This window comes from Dipteris shenzhenensis, chromosome 28 (assembly GCF_047967505.1).
Source record: "Dipteris shenzhenensis isolate YYH24624 ecotype China chromosome 28, Dip_SZ_1.0, whole genome shotgun sequence".
In the NCBI taxonomy this organism is placed as follows: Eukaryota; Viridiplantae; Streptophyta; class Polypodiopsida; order Gleicheniales; family Dipteridaceae; genus Dipteris; species Dipteris shenzhenensis.
Genome location: NC_141623.1, coordinates 12,323,140 through 12,338,888, shown reverse-complemented (window position 1 = coordinate 12,338,888; position 15,749 = coordinate 12,323,140). Strand labels below are relative to the sequence as shown.

At 42.0% G+C, this 15,749-nt stretch overlaps 1 protein-coding gene across 2 annotated transcripts in view; it reads right to left on the bottom strand.

The window, feature by feature from the left end:
• Positions 1 to 677: 677 nt before the first annotated feature.
• Positions 678 to 15,749, bottom strand: part of LOC147883178 (uncharacterized) — a 62,999-nt gene continuing 47,927 nt past the window's right edge. Inside the window, exons 14-15 of one of the 2 annotated variants that reach the window (XR_015543765.1) lie at positions 8,938 to 8,994; positions 678 to 900 (exon numbers count right to left, since the gene is read on the bottom strand). The gene's annotated coding sequence lies outside the window, so the exon portion shown is untranslated. Of the gene's footprint in view, positions 901 to 8,937; positions 8,995 to 15,507; positions 15,607 to 15,749 lie in introns of those variants that run through there. The other variant, XR_015543764.1, reaches the window with a different exon arrangement.

The following is a 15,749-nucleotide window of genomic DNA, read 5'->3' as shown; positions in this document are numbered from 1 at the left end:
CATTGATAGCATTAAGTCAATGGTGAGACATCTTTGAACATTCGACTGAACAACATCTTCCTACCCTTTCAGCTTGAGTTTTGTCATTGCCATTACAGCTAAGACCATTCCTTCTAGCTTTGTCTTAAACCAAAAGTGACAAAAGTGCTTTAGATAAATGACTAAAGTTTACAATTGTCACACCTCAACATTTACTTCACAAATAGATATATAGAGACCAATCATTAGAAAGAGGTCGTGTCTCAAATCAAAGGCAATAATCTACAAACATGAGATTCTTATTACACAAGGCCCACTTATTGAGTAGCCAATGTTTTTCGAAATCTGTTTGATATTCAATAGAATTATTATCATAAATATGGACACTGGGAATGTTGTCAAGGAATATAAAGTAATAACAATTAAAGAAAAGCATGGAGATAAAGGCCATGGTTAGACAAGATCATGGCCACTCTCCATGAGAATAATCGAATGACAATAATAATTAGGATGGAGAAACCATGCACAAAACAATTGAATGCATGGATGAAAAGTCTAGGAACTAGTATATTCCACAAATGAACTCATAGGCTACATGCAACTATAATCTACAAGATATAAAATGATAATGCATGGCAAGACAAACGATAGTCATAGCAAAGCATCATTTCATGTGACACACCACAATGAGGGTTTTTTTAACAATTAGGCCATTGTTTTTCAATCCATGTTACATAATAGGTCTTTGAAAGGTTCTCTTCCAAGCAAATCTGACATCGACATTTGGTGCCTATGGATAATTTTACAAGAAAGAAATTTATTGCCCTGTATGTTCTTAAACTCAACAAGAATCTTCTCTTTGATGGGAAAAGATGTGTGATCGGAGACCAATCAACTTAACAAGACAAAACGTTCTTCAATCTGCTAGCATCAATAACCAACATACACGGGATGTTGGCAAAATACTAAGTAATGTTATTTTATGTGCAAGTACTCAAATTTCTAAGCAACTTCCGGAAAGTAAACCCATGGAACAAAATCTAAAATTAATAGGAGGAGAGAAATAGTTCAATCATATTATTGGTTCATTGATGTATCACAATCAACGTGTAAGATTTATGTTACACTATCAATAAAAATATTCCCAAGCCAAAGCCATCACAAAGAGTACCAAGGTGAAGTACATGTATAAAACACTTCAAATCGGATAGAGCAAATCCTACATTGATACTATGAGAATGTTGAAACAAGAGTTTATGATTATAGGAAGGATATGCAAATTTTCTTGGTGAAGAAAAAAAACTTCAAATAACCAGGAGCTTGCAAGACCTATGCTTGCATATGTTGAGGTTTACCAACATGCTATGCCACGAAAGGTGCCAATGATCATGTCAAGCAAATAGCTCAAAGAGCATAGACCAAAAGGACCGACTATTTTCATAAAGAATGCAAGAGAATTGGATTTCCTTGTGCAAATGCTCTAGGAGTTGTACATTAGATTTCACAAGGATCAAGCATTAATAACAAATGAAGGACCTTGGGTCCACAACGTTCGTAACACCCCGTACAACAAGGCCTTAATATATTTTAGAATCTTGGCATGCTTTATGGCTTGAATATATATCATAGGTCCATTGACAAGAAATGACGAAGATTTCAATTCTATTAAGCCTCTAAACTAGTAATTGATACTTCAGAAAAAACGTCCATAATTTTGATATGATTTCATAGTACGTCACACAAAACAAGCATAAATTTTATGCGGAACCATCTTTCTACAAGTACTTTAGTGAAAAAGCATTCTAAATCAAAAGTAACCCCATCAAAAAAGATTAGTATATTAAATGCAATGCACCATGCACAACTAGACCCAAAAACAATGCACCATGCATAACTAGACCCACTTATAATCTGCTTTGGGTTAAGGGAAAAACACCTTGATTTCCTACAGATTTTTCAGTCTGGTAAGTACATGCTATTCAAGTAATTGACAATTAAAAAATGCATACCCTCGCAACAAGCTATACTTGAAAGAGAGAGAGAGAGAGAGAGAGAGAGAGAGAGAGAGAGAGAGAGAGAGCTTTGTCCGTGCATGAAAAAAGGCCCCATATGAATGCCTTCTAAGGTTGCCATGGTCTTGTGAATTCCTTACTTTTTGACCTTAACAGCAATACAGTATGATAAGGCAGTAGACTACTGCATCTTGGAGACACCAATAAAAGCAGAAGGAATTACATAATAAACGAGCTTATATAAGATCATACAACAAACATGCTTAAATAGGTAGGAGCAGTATTACGTTGGAATGATGTTGCAACAAGCTTAGCAAAGATTTTCTGTTGAGAAATTCTGACTGTCAGCAGTCGAGAGATGTCTCAATGCTCTGCAAACTGTGTAAGTCAGTCTTGCAGAAAGGTGAATCTAAGAGGCCAGATCAGCATCAAACTAATAAAAGCAGAGGGGAGAATTTAAGAGACTAGACCAGTATCTTGGATACCATCTAATAAAAGCGAGGGAACTACGCATGCTTTTGAAATAGGCTGTTATGTATGTCTTGCAAAGAGAGAAATAAAGCTGAAGTCCAGTGCATTTAAAATCTTAAACGAGACAAACACTGACAACTTCCAAAGAAGTCAAAATAAAAATTGGTTTTGTATACGCAATCGTATACTTTCCAATTCCGCCAAATGCAAGACAGTCCCCCAGTCAGAACCACACTCTTAGCATTAACACAGGGAAGCCTCTCTTGTTTCCAATTTCTCGTTTTGAATGATTTTGCAAGCTCACGCAAGAGCTCCATAGCTTTGATATGATTTGCAGCATGTGGGATTTGAAACGACCACGACTTGGGTGTATTCTAGCTTTGCAGAAGAAAAGAAGCTTCATGTTCAGGAACAAACAAGGACAAGCTGCTCCGGAGCATAAGCAAGTGCACCTAATGAAAAGAATAAACTGTATGTGCTACATCATATCTGGCTGTAGTTCACACAATGCCTTCTACTACGGTAACACAGGATACCACTTCCATAAAAAGCAAAGGTCACGTATGTGGAGACATCAATATCTCTGCTAATATAGGTATAGTTGTCATAAGAAAATTCTGGCTTTCAGATTGAACTAGTCAAATCAGAAAACATATCCGTGCAACTTTGGAAATAAGGAAAAATCTGCAATGCAGAAAAAGGAAGATTAAATGCCAGCTGTGGTTCTCAGCAGCCAGTGTATGGCAGCCACTAATAAAGTGACCTCTGCCTGTTTATACATACTCAAGTGTTGAGACTTGTGGACAAACCCAGGCCAGAAAACTGTGCTGGACCGATCTCATACTAGGCACTAGTATTTCAGACTCTAAATAGCATAGCATCAATATGAAATTATTACAACGTACTGGAATTCCCCTTGGCCAGAGATATCTTGGGAGTGAACATATGTAATGACAGAAAAGCTATAAGGCTGGCTATGAAAAAATGAGTTTGACCAATAGTCCAACAACAGAAGGATCTGAATACTGTTCAACAGTAAAAATTCAGATTGGGCCTGTCAATGTAAGCAGGGGTGATCACGCATATCAAACCAGTCAGGCTGAAGCCTCATTCGATCCAGGCATAGTTATTTCAGAACACAAAATGGATAAACTCTACTGGGATGCAGAATGAATGCAGTACCATAGGTCTTCTGGCTGTAAGTGGACCACGGTAGCCATGATGCACTGCTTGCAAAACCCAGAGCAAATAACTGCCCATGCCTAGGACTGATCGATTTATCACAATATATTGTGGTTGACTTTGCCTCATCGAATCTTCTCCCCCCTATTGCTTCACATGCCCCCATGGTTGGAACTCTCCGTTTTACTTCTTTTGACGATAAAGGAATAGCTGACTATATTTCACTTCCTTGTCCATCTTGGCGACACGCGTTTCAAATCACTTTCCCACAAAATCACCACCCTTCAACATAGGCCCAGAATAGGGCCCTCGCTTGGAAGAAAATGTATGGAGTGGAAAGAACACAAAACCAGATTGACAGGCTGATCTAAGCTCAAAACAGCAAATACGAAGCAAAATAATGCACGAGAAAAGAATACAGAAAACATGGAAATCAAACGTCAAGTAAAAGTATTTAAATCAGAGGACAAGCAGATGCATATAATGCAAAGATACAAGACAACACGAGATGTTGAATATAAAATGGAGACTTAGGGCACCTTATGTCACCCAAAAAAAGGCCAGGAAAATCGTCCTTTCTGGCCTCATGCCACACGGGTGGTAGTAGCAAGAAAGGTACAACAGCCCCCATGTGTGTTACACTATCACCAGCCACACTAGCAGAATGCAACTCCCAAATCAAGATTATTCAGCATAGATGGGCCACTCAGGAGACTGCTATAATTTTGCAGACCACACCACAGCAAGGTCTTCGCGGTTGGGCGACAACCAAGAGCCCTGCCCCCCCCCCCCGGTTCATGGGGATCTCGTACCCACCCCCCCCCCCCAAAAAAAAACAAAATCCAAGATCCAAATGCTCATTCCGCCCCCCCCCCCCACTCTCTCAAAAACATACACCCTAAACCTCCCTCTTGTTAGAAACATGGTGTGAGTGATTGAGAGAGAGAGAGAGAGAGAGAGAGAGCCTAGGGAGTGAAGAAGTGATACTCAAACGAAGACATAATGAAGGCTTTCATTCATTCACCAAGTATGACACATAGTGACACGTGGCACTCACACACACATGAACTAGTACTAGATCTCCCAGTACTACACACCAACACATCACATCAACACACTCTTTGGCTATGATATCTCCAACACCCTCCTTCAGAGCAAAGAGTGTGGGACCAAACACGCAAAGAATAGACCGATCCCCCCTCCACCGTCTTATTGCAAAGAGCAAGTCCAACTATCCAACACCTCCCGTGTGATAGTGACTTCTCAGTCAGCTTGCGACCAGCAAGGGCAAACCATCACTCGTCACCCCCCCTTCGTCTGAACTGGATGGTCAATACCATAATACCAAAGTAAAAAATCATACAACCATTTTTGGGGGACAACCCAAGGCAGGTACCTCTTATTGACTCTAAATACATTCATTTTAGAGGGACAACAAGGCTCTGAAACTTTATTGACTGAACAAAAACACACATAGGGCTAAGCATCATCTACCTCCTCAGAGAGGAATAGATCATGCAACACAACAGATGAAGCTTCCTTCTCAGGTCCAGTTGATGTAGCATAAATATTCTTGAGCTTGTCTAAGCTCTCCTTGGCTGAAGTAGTGAGGTCGAGTTGATGAAGCAATTTGTTGACCAACCTCGCACCAATAAGCACCGGTGCTTTGTCATGCTGTTCATCCCTACTTGAAAGTGGTGCTGATGTGTCTTCACCACGAGGACGAGGCTCCATAGTATCAATGTGAGGGAGCAAAGCCAGCAAGCTGAAATGGATAACCAGCCAATACAGGAACTTGTCTAGGGCTCTGAAATAAATCAGCAGCTTGAGAAAGACTTGAGGGTTCCAAAATGTAAAGCCTAATGGAAAAGCAGCAAGATTACTCTTGGAAATATAAAACTGAGTGAAATAACAGCAAGAAAATACCCTGAAGTGCAGAAATGAGCCAAGGAAAGAGCACTTGTGGGCGTGAGGACTGCTCTAGGTGCTGTAGCAGGTCCTAAACAAGATAGCTGGAAAAGGCACCAAATGCAATGATATATCTCGAAATGAGTGAAGTGCTTCAGTAGCCCAGCTCTAAGCTATACAGAGATGCTGTAATAGAGGTATAGGTGGACCAAAATGCACCAGCAGGTCACCAGGCCAAAGATCGCCTACTCTAGAGGAGTTAGAGGCTAGGAGCAGCCCCGAAAACAGCTCTGTTGAAGGCGGTTCTGCAGCAGCAATCCCAAAACACTTTGAAAATGCAAGAGCAGCTCCACGAAAATGCCTCCGAGGTGAGGAAAAAATGCAATGAATGCTCAGTAATGGTCAAATTCTGCTGTAACAGCCTGAAAACCCTTAAAACGGAATGGAACTCCAAAAAGGCTCAAAAATCCACACGTGCAGTCGTCTCTTGGAATGTGTGTTGACCAGCAGGCTGTGGAGAGGCTAAATGGGCAAAAATGAACACAAGAAGCTCCAAAACAGAGGCAAAAGGGGGCAGCAAAGAAGGCGGATGTGCAGAAACCCTAAACGGGTAGAAGGCAGCTGAAAAGAGACAGGAATGAAAGTAACCTGAGGCGAAAATGAGTGGAGGGAAAGCTCCAGCTCTGATACCATGTTAGAAACATGGTGTGTGTGTGTGTCTCTCTGAGAGAGAGAGAGAGAGAGAGAGAGGCTAGGGAGTGAAGAAGTGATACTCAAACGAAGACATAATGAAGGCTTTCGTTCATTCATCAAGTATGACACGACAAGTACAAGCCTTATATAGGCTATACACACACACACTAGCACCAAGTGCATATGGGATAAGTCCCATAGTGACACGTGGCACTCACACATGACTCTCACACATGAACTAGTACTAGATCTCCTAGTACTACACATCAACACACTCTTTGGTATGATATCCCCCCCCTTCCCTTCCAAGAGTACTTCAAACAAGGCACAATACTGTTGCAGTGCTATCCTGAGAGGTCATAGTTAGTACAAACAAAAGGCACCCAACGGGTGAAGTAATTAAGCCTAAAGGTGTGGACAACAAACAATGGAGCACGCTTTGAGCATTAGAATGGCAATTAATAAGGACATTAAAAGAACAACCCTCACTTTCTCAAAAGGAGTATAGGGATGCCATATGACACATGATACAAAAAGGCCAGGGATGCTTGGAACCAGCAAAATCACAGAAACAAACAACTAAGGAAAAGACGTACACAGCACTGATCAACCCAAATTGCAGCTATTTGTAGAGCTGCAACTTGTACCAATAACATCCAGCCATATGTGACAAGAGTGGTGAAAGGACAAACCCCCATCAAAAGGCTGCACCATGCTGCCCAAATGTTCCAGGCTGTGATGCTAGGAAATATCTCCCAAGCGTTGTCCTCCAGAGAAAACATGGGGTGCTGCTTGCCATTTTCCCCAAAGTTTGGTAACTCGTAAAGCCATTTGATCCTAAAAATAGACTAGCAGATAGTACAATTTACTCACCTTACTTCTCTTGAAGCACACCCTCCAAGTTGACCTTATCTTCCACTCCCGTGCTGATTTGTCAATCCTACAATGACCTTTCTCAGCTCTTCCACGTCTGACTCATGAACTAACTATGATACCATGTCATAAATATAGAAACAAAAACTTACATGATTTACCTATGCCATATAGTGTATTTCCAGTTCAACTTTCTAATTCTTCAACCTTTCAAAATTTTGGTGTGGATATAATAGATAATGATGATGATTGCTTTCTGTCTTATGTTTTTAATCATGGATCTTGTAACTTGTTAGTTATGAGTGAGATTCGACGTTGCAAGTTACACAGTAAAGTGGGTATCAAAGTCAACTTTAATGATGAGTTGGGCTGAATTGGACACGAGGTGGTCGACAACCCTTTTGTGACAGGTGATAATGTCCATCCTTGAGCTATAACTCCTGGCAATCCTCTGCGACAAGGAGCTAATGAAGGTACTAGCCCTGGTGGGCAGCAATCCCGAGGCCAGGAACCTACCAACCAACATCACATCAGAGAAGATAGGATGCAAGCGATGCACAAGCCTTGTCTTTGATTGCAATTTCAGTGAAGAGGTCCATTGTACCTCATATCAGGTCCTGCCAGACCTCTTAAAATGCATGGGACACTTTGAAAGCAATGTACGAGCTTGTAGGTTTTTAACCAAAGAATGATATAGGATAGCCATCTAGAAAGGACAAGAAGGATGCCAATAAGCCTAAGAAAAGGGCAAATGCCATTACTACAAAGAGCCAGGGCACCACATCAATTAATGCCCAAAGAGCATTGCAAAGGATAAAAATAAAGACTCTAGCATCGCGTTGCAGATTCTTCACATTCCAATGCTAATGAGCCTCCTGAAATATGGCATTTTACATAGCGTCCAAGGACTTGTTTAAAAAAATTCTTCTACTCATGTTGGCACGAAAGTTTCTTATGCCAACAATGTTTTTTATCCCATTAGCATATCTTGCTCACAACCGTTGATGGTTCTAATCTCCACCTTCATGATGTTTTGTTTGCTCTTGGGATGAAGAAGAATTTGCTTTGTGCTCCCCTTTCCACAAAAAGAGGATATCATGTCATTTTTTGATACTAAGTGCACAGTGATAATGAGTACGCCTTGGCAATGTATGGTACGATCTACGGTGGACTATTTCAGCTTGATAGTTTTGAGGAGCAGTCACAACATGCTTGTTTGCTTCTACTTCTACCTCTGCCATGCATGATGCAAAGTTGTGGCATGCCAGGTTTAGGCATGTCAACTATGGCAGCTTGATGCTCTTACAGAAATATAAGATGGTTGATGCATTTCCACATTTGGATGTTCCCCCAAAACATGGCTGAGAGGGTTGGCATTCTAGCTTGGGCCTAGCTAACCCTTGCCTTGGGTGCCGATTTCAAGAACACACTCCTTACTACACATGTATTTATTTTAGACTAATCTAGGGTCTGTTGTGTACTTCGTATGGATATCATTGTATTTCTAAAATAGTAATATAGAAATGAATCATGGAGCCAACAAACTGTCATGGGGGAGGTGGATCCTATGCAATGCCCTTTTGCAAAGTTTTCCTTTTTAGAACACTCTTTCAACTCATGTCTTTAAGATTAAGCTGAGTGTGAATTTTGAATGGTAATTTTTTATAGCTTTCTGATTTTGTATTATTTTAGTTTTAAAGTAAAGATTAAATATTTTTCAACAATAACAAGAACGTCACATGTTGAGACAAAGAAATAGACGAGAACCAAGAGAAAACAGCTTGAAAACCTTCTTAAGAAAAAGCATAACAACACGAACCTAAGAATTCAATTGCACTCCCCTTCATTCTGACTTTTGAATCATTTAGTCAAAGAGCTGCATACAAAGTAAACGAAAAAGACTCAGAAATTCTCTCTTCATGCAAGTTTCAACCATTATTCAAAGTGTTGCATAGACATAAAATGAGAGAGACCCTAATTATTCCCCTTGTTGATACTGCCAAACTATTTCAGCTGAAATTATCATACTAATATAGCTCCCAAACTCTAGCAACAGTGAACAAAAGAACAAGCAAGCAAAAAAGAGAGGCCATAAAAAAGACAAACCTACCAATGCCATTCCAAAACCCACACAATCTTTTAGAACAAACAAAGATAAAAGGATTTATACACCATAAGGTAAACCCTAAGTACTTTTCCAACCTTTCAGCTCTCGATTATGCCTTGAGAACTTTGAAGTTGAACATCAGCCATGCTATTCCACTGTAAGCTATGCACTAGATATCAGGTATATCATGAAATGCATTGAACTCCAAAGACACTTTATTAAACAAATCTTACTAAGAATAATAAGTCAAGTACATAAAAACTTCTTTCCTAGAATGGTAAGATTACCTTGATTATCACCAATTGCAATGCACACTACCTTGTTTAGCTAATAGCAATTACCCTCCAAGTTGTCCACCAATGCCTCATATTGGATAAGTTCCAGCTGTCATTAGAGAGTTTCTACCACTTTCAAAGGTCGCAAAATGGTGGTTTCATGGCGACTCTTTAGAAAAAAGTGTCATCAATCGGATTCCTTGGACTCCAAATTAGGTTTAGTTACAATTCCGGCACTCAATGCATATTGCAGTCGCTTGATGGTGCATGTGTGCAGGTCAAGAGTGATCGTGGCCGTGTCAACTGGTATCAAAGCCAACTTCTGGAAAGAAATTTGTTGTAGGAGAAGGTGATTTTGCTTGGCTCTTCCACGTATGCGCAAATTTTGTTTTTGCAATGCTCGGGCTAGTGACTGCTGAATTGCAGTACAGGCTCATTCAGGCTCAGCAGAGCAAGGGTCTGGAGCATTACATGATGCTCGAGAGGGAGGTAGCACCTCCGCTCCCTCATGATACAGACAGCTCACGGGATATCTAGAGGTTGCTTGGTGACACTATAGGTCTCACCCGAGGTACTAGTTATTAACAATATTTCTGCCGTGGAACCTCTATGATGAGTGTATTAGTCATTGTTAGAAATGACCCAACAGAGGTGTGCAGACTCATCAATAGACAATGAACCAGCCAGATAGAGAAACCACCAAAATAATATATTTCCGTCCAAAGCTATGGACACAATACAAAAGAGATAGATCCAGAGTCCCACCAATGGTGTGGTCCTCTGATCTTACCACAAGGTACTTCTCCTATCTGCTGGCTATCTCTAGACTCGAGCCCACGTGCTCCACCTTGAGCATAAGTAGACTTTCCGTCCAAAGATCTTCTCCACCTTGCTGTCTGGAAACCAGCCTAGGTGGGCTGCCACTCAAGCTCAGTCTGCAGCTCCTTCAGGGTCACCTTTACCTCCTATGGATAGGCCCAAGGCTATGTTGGAGAACTGAAAGGAAAGCAAAGAGTGGACACAAACTCAGAATACTTGCATTACTTGGTTGTAGAATGAAGAAGAGTGAGGTCCTTAAGTAGGCACCTCATACATGCTCACTGACATCACTGATGACTTCAGAGCTCCACAATCATCTCCTCAATCTGCTCCTAGATTCTCTCAATCATCCTATGTGGCTCTTCCACCACCTAACTGTGCTTGTGGGCACCTAACTGTGCCTCTAGCACTCACACATAGAAACATAAGGTGTGCCTGAGGCATACACCTTGAGATATCCCAACAAACCCCCCCTCAAGGGAATGCCTCAGGCTATGTCAAGGATACATCTAGTCTCATAGTTTCTCATGCCATCTCATGGTGGTCAAGGATAAATCTATGGCTAGGTTCTCATGCTAGCAAGGGTTCCCTTGGGTGTAAGGTAAACAAAAAGGGATACAAAAAGACTTTCCAATGGTTATCTCCCCTGCATGTACATGCACACAATGTCTGCAGGAGGTACCATGGAGCAAAACATACACATGGCCTACATCATAAGGTGACCAGAGGTGTTTACACACAAAACAATAGTTTATTTCATTCATTTTGGAGGACTATCCAGGCTGAGTACCTTGACATAAAAAGAGAGATCTGGAGCATACATAGAGATGTCTTAAAATGCATAATCTTCAAAGGATGCCTCATCTTGTGGAGGCTCATGAACTGTAAGTAGATTTGCATTTTATGTCTTTGCTTTGGCTTTGCAAAACTTCTCATTATGGTTGTTCTTGCCACAGTGCTTGCATGGATTAATTTTGAAGCAGTCCTTTGAAAGGTGATTTGTCTTTCCACAGTGATTGCAAGGAGTATACTTGCCCTTCTGGACTTTTATAGCATAAGCAGTGTCATTGCCTTTCCTGAGCTCCATATGCCTTTCTTCTTCTTGGAGAGCAGAGATAATACCTTCAAGATTAGGATTAGGAAGATTTTTCAAAGTGCTAACTATGTGATCATAATCTTCAGGCATGCTCTTAAGTAACACTGCCATAGCATCATCTGGAGTAATAGGAGAGTTGATAGAAGCAAGCTGAGTCATAAGACTCCGCATATAGTTAACATGAGCTGCCAAAGTAGTACCACTAGCCATCTTCAATTCAAAGAAAGATTTAAGTGATAGTTTAGAGATGTGAGAGCTAGCACCAAAAATCATGTCAAGCTTCTGCCAAGCTTCCGAAGGAGACTCCAAGTCAGAGATATGGTGAATATAATCATCTCCTAATGCAAGAGCAATGATACCATATGCTTTTTCTTCTCTAGCTGGATCCCTTGCCGGTTGTGTCGGTGTTGAGGTTTCTCCAGCATTGGAGGCCGTAGAAGAAGCGGTAGAAGTAGGTTTGACAAGTCCCCATAAGTTCTCCCTCATCAATGCAAATTTCACCTTCATCTGCCATGTGTGGAAGCCTTTTCCATTGAACTTCTCGAGATTAAATAGAGTAGCCATGAGAGGGTCTAACCCAGATATTGGGCAGTGTCTATCTCTCTTACAAGGCAAAAATAACTGAAAGACTTCCAAAATATCAGCACTTGATGTAGCACAGAATAGTGACCAGATTTCAAACAATGATGCTTCTTCTTACATGCTTCATAGAAGTGGGTGAAATAAACACTTTCCAATCAAAACCAGGTCTAGCAAGTCAAAACAAAACTGAAGCAACACTTGTACTGAAGTTATTGAAAACTTCAAAAGACCAGAAATGCTAGAGTAGCATTTTATGTAGCATCATCTTCAAAAGCTTGTTAAAACTGTCAAAACTAGAGAGCTGAACTTGGAGGGCTTATAGCTCACTCTTCAAAGCAAAAGAAAGGGGGCTTTCTGAGGCAAAGAAAGCTGGTATACCACAGTAGATCCTCTGGGAAGAAGAGGCGCAAAAACGGGTCAGGTCGCCTTCTCTTCCTTCAACAAAGTTGACTGGTTTTTCTCTGTTTTCTCCTTCAATATGCAGCCATTGCTGCTCAGATTTCAGCACAAGGTAGCCCAAGGTATGGAGAAGCTTCCCCTGAAAGGAATTAGAGAAAGAAGGAGCAGGCGCAGAGAAAACGCAGGAAGAGAAATCGACGAAAATCGTACAATGGCGACCAGCAAAGGTGGAGATACTTCAATTCCTTGCAGCCAGAAATTCGCCCCAACAAGGTGGATCTCCAGCAGGAAGGGCGTGGGAAATGGTCGAGAACCGGAGGAGAACAGGCTTAAGCAAGTTTGGGGAAGAAGAGGGAGAGATGGTGAAGAAGAAGATGAAGAAGAAGATGATGATGTGGCAGAAATGGGCTCAAGGGGGATCAAAGGGCTCTGATACCATGTTGGAGAACTGAAAGGAAAGCAAAGAGTGGACACAAACTCAGAATACTTGCATTACTTGGTTGTAGAATGAAGAAGAGTGAGGTCCTTAAGTAGGCACCTCATACATGCTCACTGACATCACTGATGACTTCAGAGCTCCACAATCATCTCCTCAATCTGCTCCTAGATTCTCTCAATCATCCTATGTGGCTCTTCCACCACCTAACTGTGCTTGTGGGCACCTAACTGTGCCTCTAGCACTCACACATAGAAACATAAGGTGTGCCTGAGGCATACACCTTGAGATATCCCAACAGGCTAGCCTACTTGCTGCTCCTGTCTGCTGTCAGAGGGCTGCTCAAATGATGATGAATGAGGGCTGGAGGCCCTCCTTTTATAGGCCCCAAGGGGCTTGGCAAAAAACCAACCAGCCTGCAGCAAACTGGCCGACCAGTCTGTGGCTGGTCCAGCCCTATAAGGGCTCACAACCTGGGGCCTTTTGGGCCCACTCTTCTAGGGCCTTGGCCCTCCAATCAAGGCAAGGGCCCAGCCTATATAAAGGCACGCCCCTGCCTCATGGCAGCCTCTTTTGCTGCTCCAATAGGCCTCATCCAGCCCCGTACTGCTCCGTACAGTTGAGTTTGTTTGCTGCCTTAAGAAGGGGGTATGTCACGAGGACGTGAAAAATCATGTGTAGCTACGCCCGTGGACAAAGTTTGGCCGTTGGGATTGGCCTAAAGGAAGTGTCGATTCCTTAGAAGTCCCTAGGGGCACATTTTAGGTGTCGATTTCTTAGAAGTCCCTAGGGGCACATTTTAGAAGTGTCGATTTCTTAGGATTACCCTAAAGGAAGTGTCGATTTCTTAGAAGTCCCTAGGGGCACATTTTAGGTGCACCCACTAGGACCAAGGGTAAAACTAAGGCATTCTCAGAGGGGTCCAAAAGTTGGGCCCAAGGGGATTCAACTATCAAGTGCGTCATTGGTAGGGTGGGTTAGATCATTAATGAGGTGCCATGTGGCAACCTCACATACATCCCACCTACCAACCATCTCCAACGTTTGAACCTAGGCTCTTTTCCCAACGCATCGTACGGAACCGTACGATTGTGGCGCACGCATCCCGATGAGTTTTGACGGCTGTATGGACGTTTTGAGGGCCTTAGTTGTGGCCATCGCCGTACGGACCTGCATTTAACACATACGGAAATCCGTACGAATCGTAAGGGCAGCCATTCGTAGGCTGCTGCTACTGCTGCACCGTTTTGGAGCTGTTGGTTGCTGTTTGGGTCCAGTTGCAAGCTTTTGGTAGGACTCAGCCTTGGCAGAATAGCTTGGCTTTTGCTTTTGATTCCTACACCCCTGAGCCTCACCACTCTTTCTTCTCAGCTTCCAGTTCCTTTATTTCTCTAACTTCTTTCTCTTTCTCTTCTCTACCTGTGGTTGGAAGTCACATGCAACCTGCTGGGGTCCTCGACAGAGGAAAGGTGCGAGAGCAGAGCTTGCCCTCTTCCACGGACAGCAGGTACAGTCGTTTTGATTTCCCCTTTGTTTTCCTTTCGCAATTTCAAGTTCCTTGCAGTGCATTTGTTGTTTGGAGATTCCTCTGGACCTTACAGCTTATGCAAACACTCAATTACAAAGGGTGTGCCTGGGAGAGTGCCAGAGGGGCAGTGTATTGCATTTGGATGCCTTGAGGGTGCTTGAGCATTTTGGGAAGTGTACGGATGCCTTGTCCCTCACAGTTGGTTTCAGTTTCTGAGGAATGCCTTAGTTTTGCCCTGGCACTTGGGATCTAGTGGTGTACTTGAGTTTGATGCCCTGAAGCCAAGGTCTGGCTTGACAGAGAAACTACACAAATCATCAGTACAAGGGTCTATCATTGAGCAGGTGCATTCTAGCCTCCATCCAGTTATTCTCAGTTTATTTCTAAGTGTTTTTCATTGGCAGTTAATTAATGGAAGTGATTGGGAATGATGCAACGTGGCTGTAGAAGGTGTGAATGCTAAGATAGTTACGGTTTACTGCCCTTCAGTTAACTGAAGGCCAGTTTCAGAAGAGCATCCCACAGCTCACTGCTCTATAACCCAGAGCCTTGTTATGTAAAAGGAGTACCTTGTGGAGAATGCCTTGTCATCATTTGAAGCATTCAAGTCATGAATAAACTTAGTTTGGTTTGATAAAGAATCCTTTACGGATCTGGATTCAATATGTGTTTAGGCTATAAACCCTAGAGATAGACTTTCTGATGAGGAGTTTAATAAACTTGGCTTCTTTTCAAGCATGGCTTACACAGATGAAGCCATCTTTGGAGGAGGAACGAGCTAAGGTGGGCCATGAAGCATTAAGGCTGACAAATAACAGAAATATGTTTGTTGAATGTTCTCTGCATTTCCCCCACCAAGGAGGATGTGCCAGTGCCAGAGGATTCCAAAGTGATGTGCATATTAATCTCTGCTAAATTCTTTTTTCCCCTCTAAACAACAGTTACAAAAGCCCTACTATGATGCTGAATCCTCTCTGTTGCTCTTCCTCTAACAAGGGAATACTGGGGAAAGCTAAGCATTGCTACATAGGAACTCCCCTATAAACGTCAAAAGCTCATTGAAATCATTCAAAAGGTACCGCCACAAGTTCGTAAAACACAAAAAAGATCCTTGCATGGTATCTGCAGACCAGAACTAGCTCACCTGAAAGGAATTGGCAATGTGCCCCAGCATGAAAGCACTCTGAGTCGAAACTGGAATGAGCTTACACAGATTTCATTTCCAAAACCGCTCCAAGAAAATTAGCTGCTCAGATACACAAGATTAGTCAGACCCTTTCTATAGAACAAGTTGAGCAAGCTAACATGTGAGACAGCGGCTTTGACCATCAAACCAAACCATGGCAGGAATGCCCACAAATATTTAGGAATATGAATAATATAATTTGG